The following is an 11,250-nucleotide window of genomic DNA, read 5'->3' on the forward strand; positions in this document are numbered from 1 at the left end:
GTTTTTCTTGTAAATTTGTTTAAGTTCTTTGTAGTTTCTGGATATTAGCCCTTTTTCAGATGGGTAGATTGCAGAAATTTTTTTCCCATTCTGTTGGTTGCCAGTTCACTCTAAAAATACTTTCTTTTCTGTGCAGAAGCTCTTAAGTTTAATTAGATCCCATTTGTCTATTTTGGCTTTTGTTGTCATTGCTTTTGGTGTTTTAGTCATGAAGTCCTTGCCCATGCCTGTGTCCTGAATGGTATTGCCTAGGTTTTCTTTTAGGGCTTTTGTGATGCTAGGTTTTATGTTTAAATCTTTAACCCATCTTGAGTTATTTTTTTTAAATAAGATATAAGGAAGGGATCCAGCTTCAGCTTTCTGCATATGGCTAGCCAGTTTTTCCAACACCATTTATTAAACAGGAAATCCTTTCCCCATTGCTTGTTTTTTTCAGGTTTGTCAAAGATTAGATGGTTGTAGATGTGTGGCATTACTTCTGAGGCCTCTGTTCCATTGGTCTCTATATCAGTTTTGGTACCAGTACCATGCTGTTTGATCACTGTAGCCTTATAGTATAGTTTGAAGTCAGGTAGCGTGATGCCTCCAGCTTTTTTTTTTTTTCCTTTTGCTTATGATTGTCTTGGCTACACAGAGTCTTTTTTGGTTCCATATGAAATTTAAGATTTTTTTTTCCAATTCTGTGAAGAAAGTCAATGGTAGCTTGATGGGGATACCATTGAATCTAAAAATTACTTTGGGCAGTATGGCCATTTTCACAATATTGATTCTTCCTAACCACGAGCATGGAATGTTTTTCCATCTGTTTGTGTCCTCTCTTATTTCTTTGAGCAGTGGTTAGTAGTTCTCTTTGAAGAGGTCCTTCACATCCCTTGCTAGTTGTATTCCTATGTATTTTATTCTCTTTGTAGCAATTGTGAATGGAAGTTCACTTATGATTTGCCTCTCTGTTAGTCTGTTATTGGTGTATGGGAATGCTTGTAATTTTTCCACATTTAATTCATATCCTGAGACTTTGCTGAAGTTCCTTAGCAGCTTAAGGAGATTTTGGGCTAAGATGATGAAATCTTCTAAGTATACAATCATGTTGTCTGCAAAGAGAGACAATTTGGCTTCCTCTTTCCCTAATTGGGTATCATTTATTTATTTTTCTTGCCTGATTGCCCTGGCCAGAACTTGCAATACTGTGTTGAATAGAAGTGATAAGAGAGGGCATCCTTGTCTTGTACCAGGTTTTAAAGGTAAATGTTTTGCCCATTCGGTATGCTATTGGCTGTGGGTTTGTCATAAATAGCTTTTATTATTTTGAGATACGTTCCATCAATACCTAGTTTATTGAAAGGCTGTTGAATTTTGTCAAAGGCCTTCTCTGCATCTATTGAGATAATCATGTGGTTTTTGTCTTTGGTTCTGTTTATGTGATGGATTATGTTTATTGATTTGCATATGTTGAACCAGCCTTGCATCCCAGGGATGAAGCTGACTTGATTGTGATGGATAAGCTTTTTGGTGTGCTGTTGGGTTCAGTTTGTCAGTATTTTATTGAGGATTTTCCAATCAATGTTTATCACGGATATTGGCCTGAAATTTTTTTTTGTAACTGTGTCTCTGCCAAATTTTGGTATCAGCATGACGTTGGTCTCATAAAATTAGGAGGATTTTCTCTCTTTCTATGGTTTGGCATAGTTTCAGAAGGAGTGGTACCAGCTCCTCTTTGTACATCTGGTAGAATTTGGCTCTGAATCTGTCTGGTCCTGGGCTTTTTTTTGGTTGGTAGGTATTAATTGCTGCCTCAATTTCTGACCTTGTTATTGGTCTATTCAGGGATTCAACTTCTTACTGGCTTAGTCTTAGGAGGGTGTAAGTGTCCTTGAATTTATCCATTTCTTCTAGATTTTCTGGTTTCTTTGCATAGAGGTTTTTATGGTATTCTCTGATGGTAGTTTGTATTTCTGTGGAATTGGTGGTGATTTTCTCTTTATCATTTTTATTGTATCTATTTGATTCTTCTCTCTTTTCTTCTTTATTAGTCTGGCTAGCAGTCTATCAATTTTATTAATCTTTTTAAAAAAACCAGCTCCTGGATTCACTGATATTTTGAAAAGTTTTTCATGTCTCTATCTCCTTCAGTTCTACTCTGATCTTAGTTATATCTTGTCTTCTGCTAGCTTTTGAATTTGTTTGATCTTGCTCCTCTCATTCTTTTAGTTGTGACATTAGGGTGTCAATTTTGGATTTTTCCTCATTTCTCTGGTGGGCATTTATTGCTATAAATTTCCCTGTACACACTGCTTTAACTGTGTCCCAGAGATTCTGGTACATTGTGTCTTCATTCTTACTGGTTTCAAATAACATCTTTATTTCTGTCTTCATTTTATTATTTATCCAGTAGTCATTCAGGAGCAGGTTGTTCAGTTTCCATGTAGTTGTGTGGCTTTGAGTTAGTTTCTTAATTCTGAGTTCTAATTTGATTGCACTGTAGTCTGAGAGGTTGTTTGTTATGATTTCAGTTCTTTTGCATTTGCTCAGGAGTGTTTTACTTCCAATTATGTGGTCAATTTTAGAATAAGTGCAATGTGGTGCTGAAAACGTGTATATTCTTTGGATTTGGGGTGAACAGTTCTGTAGATGTCTATTAGGTCTGCTTGGTCTAGATCTGAGTTCAAGTCCTGGATATTCTTGATAATTTTCTGTCTTCTTTATCTGTCTAATATTGACAGTGGGGTGTTAAAGTCTCCCACTCTTATTATATGGGAGTCTACATGTCTTTGTAGGTCTTTAAGAATTTGCTTTATGTATCTGGGTGCTCCCGTATTGGGGGTATATATTTTAGGATCATTAGCCCTTCTTGTTGAATTGATCCCTTTATCATTTGTAAAATGCCCTTCTTTGTCTCTTTTAATTGTTGTTGGTTTACAGTCTGGTTTATCAGAGACTAGGACTGTGATTCCTGCTTTCTTTTGCTCTTTATTTGCTTGGTAAATCTTCCTCCATCCCTTTATTTTGAACCTATTTTTGTCTTTGCATGGAGATGGGTCTCTTGAATACAGCACACCAATGGGTCTTGACTCTGTCTATTGCCAGTCTGTGTCTTTTAATTGGGGCATTTAGCTCACCATTTACATTTAAGGTTAATATTGTTATGTGTGAATTTGATCCTGCCATTTTGATGCTAGCTAGTTGTTTTGCCCATTAGTTGATGCGGTTTCTTCATGGTGTCAATGGTCTTTACAATTTGGTATGTTTTTGCAGTAGCTGGTACTGATCGTTCCTTTCCATGTTTAGTGCTTCTTTCAGGAGCTCTTGTAAGGCAAACCTGGTGGTGACAAAATTTCTCAGCAGTTGCTTGTCCACAAAGGATTTTATTTTCCTTTGCTTATGAAGATTAGTTTGGCTGGATATGAAATTCTGGGTTGCAAGTTCTTTTCTTTAAGGATGTTGAATATTGACCCCCACTCTATTCTAGGTTGTAGGGTTTTTGCTGAGAGATCCGCTATGAGTCTGATGGGCTTCCCTTTGTGGGTAACCTGACCTTTCTCTCTGGCTGCCCTTGGCATTTTTTCCTTCATTTCAACCCTGGTAAATATGATGATTATGTGTCTTGGAGTTTCTCTTCTTGAGGAGTATCTTTGTGGTGTTCTTTGTATTTACTGAATTTGAATGTTGGCGTGCCTTGCTAGGTTGGGGAAGTTCTCATGGATAATATCCTGAAGAGTGTTTTCCAACTTGGTTTCATTCTCCCCATTACTTTCAGGTACACCAATCAAACGTAGATCAGGTCTTTTCACATAATCCCATATTTCTTGGAGGCTTTGTTCATCTCTTTTCACTCTTTTTTCTCTAATCTTGTCTTTTCACTTTATTTCATTGAATTTATCTTTCATCTCTGATATCCTTTCTTCCAATTGATCAATTCAGTTATTTAAACTTGTATATGCTTCACTAAGTTGTTGTGCTGTGTTTTTCAGCTTCATCAGGCTGTTTATGTTCTTCTCTACACTGGTTATTCAGTTAGCATTTTGTCTGACATTTTTTCAAGATTCTTTGCTTCCTTGCATTGGGTTAGAACATATTCCTTTAGCTTGGAGAAGTTTGTTATTACCCACCTTCTGAAGCTTGCTGCTGTCAATTCATCAAACTCATTCTCTGTCCAGTTTTGTTCCCTTGCTGTTGAGGAGTTGTGATCCCTTGGAGGAGAAGAGGTGCTCTGGTTTTTGGAGTTTTCAGTCTTTTTGCCCTGGTTTCTTCCCATCTCCATGGATTTATCTACCTTTGGTCTTTGAAGTTTGTGACCTATGGATGGGATCTCTGAGTGGATGTCCTTTCTATTGATGTTGAAACTATTTCTTTCTGTTTGGTAGTTTTCCTTCTAACAGTCAGGCCCCTCTGCTGCAAGTCTGCTGGAGTTTGCTGGAGGTCCACTCTAGACCCTGCTTACCTGGGAATCACTAGCAGAGGCTGCAGAAGAGCAAAGATTGCTGCCTGTTGTTTCCTCTGGTAGCTTCATCCCAGAAGGGTACCTGTCAGATGCCAGCCAGAGCTCTCCTGTATGAAGTATCTGTCAGCTCCTGCTGTGAGATGTCTTCCAGTCAGGATACACGGGGCTTAGGAAGCCATTTAAGGAGGCAGTCTGTCCCTTATCAGAGCTTGAACACTGTGCTGGGAGATCTGCTGCTCCCTTCAGAGCTGCCAGGCAGGGACATTTAAGTCTGCTGAAGCTGTACCCATAACCACCCCTTTTCCCAGGTGCTCTGTCCAAGGAATGTTGGGGCTTTATTTATAAGTCCCTGATGAGCTGCTGCCTCTTTTCAGAGATGCCCTGCCCAGTGAAGAGGGAGTCTAGTGACACAGTCTGCCTGCAGAGGCCTTTCTGAGCTGCCACGGGCTCTACTTAGTCACTGTGTAAACCTCTGGGAAACTGTGTTTAAACAGGCAAGGTTAAAACTGCCTACTCGAGCCTCAGCAATGGCAGATGCCCCTCCCCGCTGTAGCTCAACCTGGGACAGGGCCCACAGACTGCTGTGTCGTCCGTGAGAATTTCAAGCCAGTGGATCTTAGCTTGCTGGTCTTCATGGAAATGGGAACTGCCAAGCCAGATCACTCAGCTCCCTGGCTTCAGTCCCCCTTTTCAGGGGAGTGAGCAATTCTGTCTTGCTGGCATTCCTGGCATCACTAGGGTTTGAGGGAAAAAAAAAACTGCTGTGACCAGCTTGGTGTCTTCCTAAATGGCCGCCCAGTTTTGTGCTGGAAACCCCGGGTGCTGGTGCTGTAGGCATCGGAGGAAATCTTCTGGTCTGCAGTTGTGAAGACCATGGGAAAGGTACAGTATCTGAGCCAGAGTGCCAGAGTGCTGGGAAAAGTCCCTAATGGCTTCCCTTGGCTGGGAGAGGGAGTTCCCTGGCCCCTTGCACTTCCTGGGTAAGACAACACCCCACCCTGCTGTGGCTCACCCTCCTTGGGTTGTACCCACCGCCTAACCATTCTCAATGAGATGAACCAGGTACCTCAATTGGAAATGGAGAGATCACCTGCCTTCTGTATCACTCTTGCTGCGAGCTGCATACTGGAGCTGTTCCTGTTTAGCCATCTTGCCAGCAATCCTCTGGGATTCTTTACTGGTTATTTGTGTTGTGTTATTTACTAAATTCTAAATTTGTAGATGGTGATGGCAGAGATCCTATTTACTAAACATGAGATGCATATTTTCTGTATTATCCTCAATGGAAACCAGGTACATGTGCAACAAATGTTTACTTATTTATTTTTTGAGATGGAGTGTCACTCTGTCATCCAGGCTGAAGTGCAGTGGCATGATCTTGGCTTACTACAACCTCTGCCTCCTGGGTTCAAGCGATTCTCCTTCCTCAGCTTCCTAAGTAGCTGGGACTACAAGTGCATGCCACCTCACTTGGCTAATTTTTGTTTAGTAGCGATGGGATTTCACCATATTGGTCAGGCTGGCCTTACACTCCTGACTTCGTGATCTGCCCGCCTCGCCTCCCAAAGTGCTGGGATAACAGGCATGGGCCACCATTCCTGGCCCAACAAATATTTATTTTAAGTGCTACACATTAAGTTTATCTGGAGAGTATATTTTCAACCAGTTGGTTTCCAGGAAGGCAGCTAGGGAAGGTGAGTGTTAGTAAGTTTGAGTCACAGAAGGATTTCTTAGTCCTCCCCTCAGCCCTTTTGCAGCAACTCATTCCTGGGGCTGTGGGCTGGGACAGAAAGGGGAGGACTACTTTACTTTCTCACTCTTGCTGAGTGAGAGGAGATGGATCAGAGGACAGTGAACTTCTGCTCAGGATTCCAGTCATTCAGGCATACCTAGGAGATTTCTCTAGGCCCCAGACATTGCTTGAGAAGCTGGGAGTAGCTTACATTTGTCTAAGGCAGGGTTTCTTAACCTTATCACTATTAGCATTTGGGCTGGGTAATTTCTTTGTTGTAAGAAGCTGTAGACTGTAGGATGTTTAGCAGCACCCTCGGCCTGGACCAGTTACTCAATGCCAAGTAGCACCTGCACTCTGAGCTATGACAACCAAAAATGTCTCCAGACAATGGTCAATATGCCATGGGAGCAAAAGCATTTGAGAACCACTGATCTTGAGCTTCGTTGTTTGGAAAGCAGTTTCAGCTATGTTGTCATGACTGAAAGGCATCATAGCTCTATAAATCAGGAAGAAATCTATTCTTTTCTCTATTTTACACAGCTGGTCAAATGGCAGGAAAAGAAATAGAACTCATGTCTCTGACTGCAAACTTTTCCTCTTTATCTTAATGTTCCTAGAGATAAGCAAGTAAAAATGATAATAACTTGTTCTCCAAGGAGATGCTAATTTTGAGTTGAAGAACAAAAATCTTTGTTAAATTCCAACAGTTTTGACAAAGGGACACCATTAACTACTTTGCTATTTTCATATGTTGGCTCCTAACTTTGTTTTGATGAACTTTCATTTAGCCCTTTTGAAAGGGAAGTAGTTTAGATTTCCTTTCTGAAATGCCTAGTTTTATTTTTAACTACTAGGATTTCCAAATCTTTCATGTACTAATTAAACATGTTCACTTCCTCTTGAAGATACGTCATTGTGATAGCAATGTGTATGTACCTTCCCAATGGTGTTTTCCAAGAAAACCAAAATACAATACTGTTTTTAAAAACAGAAGTTTGCAGTAATTGTTATTGAGACTTGATCTGAAAACTGGAAGTACTGAAATAAGAGCTTGAAAAACAACATTTCTGAGACTATAAATCTTTTACTTTCTGTGTTTTGGAAAAAAGAAAGAAATGTATTTTAATGTAGCTAAAATGTCAAACTTCAGTATATTCTTACCCCTACTTAGCAAATTTTAGTTCTTTACCTTCAGATACCAATTTAAAATTGATAATTTTGGAACCACACTGTTAGTCATAATTAATAATTATGAATGTCCAGTTAGGACCTACTTTGTTCCCTACTGTAGTCCAGGAGGTTCAGTTTTACAAGGAGGCAGAGTGCTGAAGCACAGGACATGAGTTAGCAAGTTGGCAACATCTGCTTTTTCTATTAGAAAATGCTTTGACCTTTTCCAGATTCTGGACATTTTGCAAATTATTTAGCCTCTTTGAACCTCAGTTTTGTCATTTGTAAAATTAGGTAATAATTATTTTGTGAAGATTAAATGAAAAAACTTCTGGGTAACAATATTAATATTAACTTAGCATTGAGGGAGGATCCAAGATGGCTGATTAGCAGCAGCTCAGGATTGCAGCTCCCAGTGAAAGCACAGAGGGTGAGTGGACGCTGCATTTCCAGACGGATTTTTATTGCCCACAGACCAGGAGATTCCCAGATGGAGGAGCCCCATGGGTTGCCAGCGTGGCTGCCTTGGTGGCACCCTGGTGAGGTGGTTCTCTGTACAAAATACATGGTTCTGGGTACCCTTTTAGCTGGTGATTGGAGCTCTGGGAAGGCAGAGTCACCCATTCATCTGATTAAAAAGAGGACTGAAACAGGGAACCAGGCCAAGAGGTTCCCGGGCAAAAAACTGTGAATCTCAGTGCCGCTGTTTCAGCTGGTGCAGTGGGTCGCAGCATGGGAAATCACACAGATCCCAGAGCCTTTTCAACAGGTGACTGGAATACCCGAGAGAGAGTCTACTGTTCAACTAAAAAAAAAAAAAAAGCTCTGAGGCAGGGAGCCAAGTGATCAGGCTTGGCTGGTCCCATCCCAACAAAAAAACAGCAATTGGAAACGCTCTGGGTTGAGAGTTTGACAGCAAGCACAGCTGAACCTGGGAAGGTACAGCTCTGTGGGGGAGGTCCGTCCACCATTACCGAGGCTCTCCATCACTACGGAGGTAGTCCGCCATTGCTGAGGCAGCCCACCATTGCCAAGGCAACCCGTCACTACAGAGAGAGTCCACCATTACAGAGGTGGGCCGGCTTTGCTGAGGCAGTTCTAACTACACCCATAGAAACAGGACTGTAGGGAAGTTCACATGGCAGCTGGGTGGAGCCCACAGCAGCTCAGCAAAGCCTCTGCAGGCAGACAGTGACTAGGCTGCCTCCTCACTGGGCAGGGCAGCCATGATAAAAAGGCAGCAGCACAATGGAAACTCATAAATAAAGCCCTAACTATCCTGCACAGAGTACCTGGAAAAAAAAAAAAAGGTTTTATGATTTTTGCTGCAGCAGACTTAAACGTACCTGCCCAGCAGCTCTAAATGAACAACAGAGATCACAGCTCAGCACTTGAGTTCCTATAAAGGACAGACTGTCTCCTCAAGCAGCTCCCTGACCCCCATATATCCAAAGAGTCACCTCATAAAGGAGAGCTCAGACTGACATTTGGTGGATATCCTTCTGGGACAAAGATAGCAGAAGAAGAAACTGGCAGCAACCCTTACTGTCCTGAAGCCACTGCAGGTGATCCCCAGGCAAGCAGGGCCTGGAGTGGATCTCAGCAGTCCTACAGCAGCGGGGCAAGACTGTTAGAAGGAAAACTAAGAAACAGAAGGAAATAACTTCATCGTCAACAAACTGGACATCCACTCAGAGACCCAATCTGAAAGTCAACAACTTCAAAGATGACAGGTGGATAAATCCATACAGATGGGAAGAAACCATGCAAAAAGGATGAAAGCACCCAAAACCAGAACACCTCTCATCTTACAAGGGATCAGAACTCCTCACCAGCAATGGAACAAGGCTGGATGGAGAACGAGTGTGATGAATTGCCAGGATCAGGCTTCAGAAGGTGGGTTATAAGAAACTTCTGTGAGCTAAAAGAACGTGTTCCAACTCAATGCAAATAAACTAAGAACCTTGAAAAAAGATTTGAGGAAATACTAATGAGAATGGACAACTTAGAGAGGAATATAAGTGAGCTGATGGAGTTGAAAAACACAACATGAGAACTTCGCGAGGCATGCACAAGTTTCAACAGCCAAATTGACCAAGCAGAAGAAAGGGTATCAGAGGTCGAAGATCAACTCAATGAATTAAAATGAGAAGGCAAGGTTAGAGAAAAAAGGGTAAAAGGGAATGATCAAAGTCTCCAAGAAATATGGGACTATGTGAAAAGACCTAATCTACGTTTGATAGGCGTACCTGAATGTGATAGAGAGAATGAATCCAAGCTGGAAAATACTCTTCAGGATATCATCCAGGAAAACTTCCCCAACCTAGAAAGGCAGGCCAATATTCAAGTCCAGGAAATACAGAGAACCCCATAAAGATATTCCTCAAAAAGAGCAACCCCAAGGCACATAATTGTGAGATTCACTAGGTTTGAAATGAAGGAGAAAATGCTAAGGGCAGCTAGAGAGAAAGGTTGGGTTACCCACAAAGGGAAGCCCATCAGACTCACATCAGATCTCTCAGCAGAAACCCTACAAGCCAGAAGAGAGTGGGGGCCAATATTCAACATCCTTAAAGAAAAGAAGTTTCAACCCAGAATTTCATATCCAGCCAAACTAAGTTTCATAAGTGAAGGAAAAATAAAATCCTTTGCAAACAACAAGTACTTAGAGATTTCATCACCACCAGGCCTGCTTTACAAGAGCTCCTGAAAGAGGCACTAAACATAGAAAGGAACAACCAGTATCAGCCACTCCAAAAACATACCAAATGGTAAAGAGCACCAACACAATGAAGAAACTGCATCAACTAATCGGCAAAACAGCCAGCTAGCATCAAAATGGCAGGATCAAATTCACACATAACAATATTAACCCTAAATGTAAATGGGTTAAATGCCCCAATTGAAAGACACTGACTGACAAATTGGATAAAAAGCCAAAACCCATTGGTGTACTGTATCCAGGAAACCCATCTTACACGCAAGGATACACAAAGGCTCAAAATAAAGGAATGGAGGAAGATTTACCAAGCAAATGGAGAGCAAAAAAAAAAAAAAAAAAAAAAAAGCAGGAGTTGCAATTCTCATCTCTGATAAAATAGGCTTTAAAACAACAAAGATCAAAAGAGACAAAAAAGGACACTATATAATGGTAAAAGGTTCAATGCAACAAGACCTAACGATCCTAAATATATACACACACAATACAGGAGCACCCAGATACATAAGGCAAATTCTTAATGACTTACAAAGAGACTTTGACTTCCACACAATAGTAGTGGGAGACTTTAACACCCCATTGTCAATATTAGACAGATCAACGAGACAGAAAATTAACAAGGATATCCAGGACTTGAACTCAGACCTGGAACAAGCAAACCTAATAGACATTTACAGAACTCTCCACCCCAAATCCACAGAATATACATTCTTCTCAGCACCACATCATACCTACTCTAAAATTGACCAAATAATTGGAAGTAAACCACTCCTCAGCAAATGCAAAAGAATGGATATCATAACAAACAGTCTATCAGACCACAGTGCAATCAAGTTTAGAACTCAGAATCCAGAAACAAACTCAGAACTGCACAGCTTCATGGAAACTGAACAACTGGCTCTTGAATGTTGACTGGATAAACAATGAAATGAAGGCAGAAATAAAGATATTCTTCAAAACCAACAAGAACGAAGACACAACATACCAGAATCTCTGGGACACATTTAAAGCAATCTCTAGAGGAAAATATATAGCAATAAATGCCCACATGAGAAGCAAGGAGAGATCTAAAATTGACACCCTATCATCAATATTGAAAGAGCTAGAGGGGCAAGATCAAAAAAACTCAAAACCTAGCAGAAGACAAGAAATAACTAAGATCAGAGCAGAACTGAAGGAGATAGAGAC

This window comes from Saimiri boliviensis, chromosome 19 (genome assembly GCF_048565385.1).
Source record: "Saimiri boliviensis isolate mSaiBol1 chromosome 19, mSaiBol1.pri, whole genome shotgun sequence".
NCBI lineage: Eukaryota > Metazoa > Chordata > Mammalia > Primates > Cebidae > Saimiri > Saimiri boliviensis.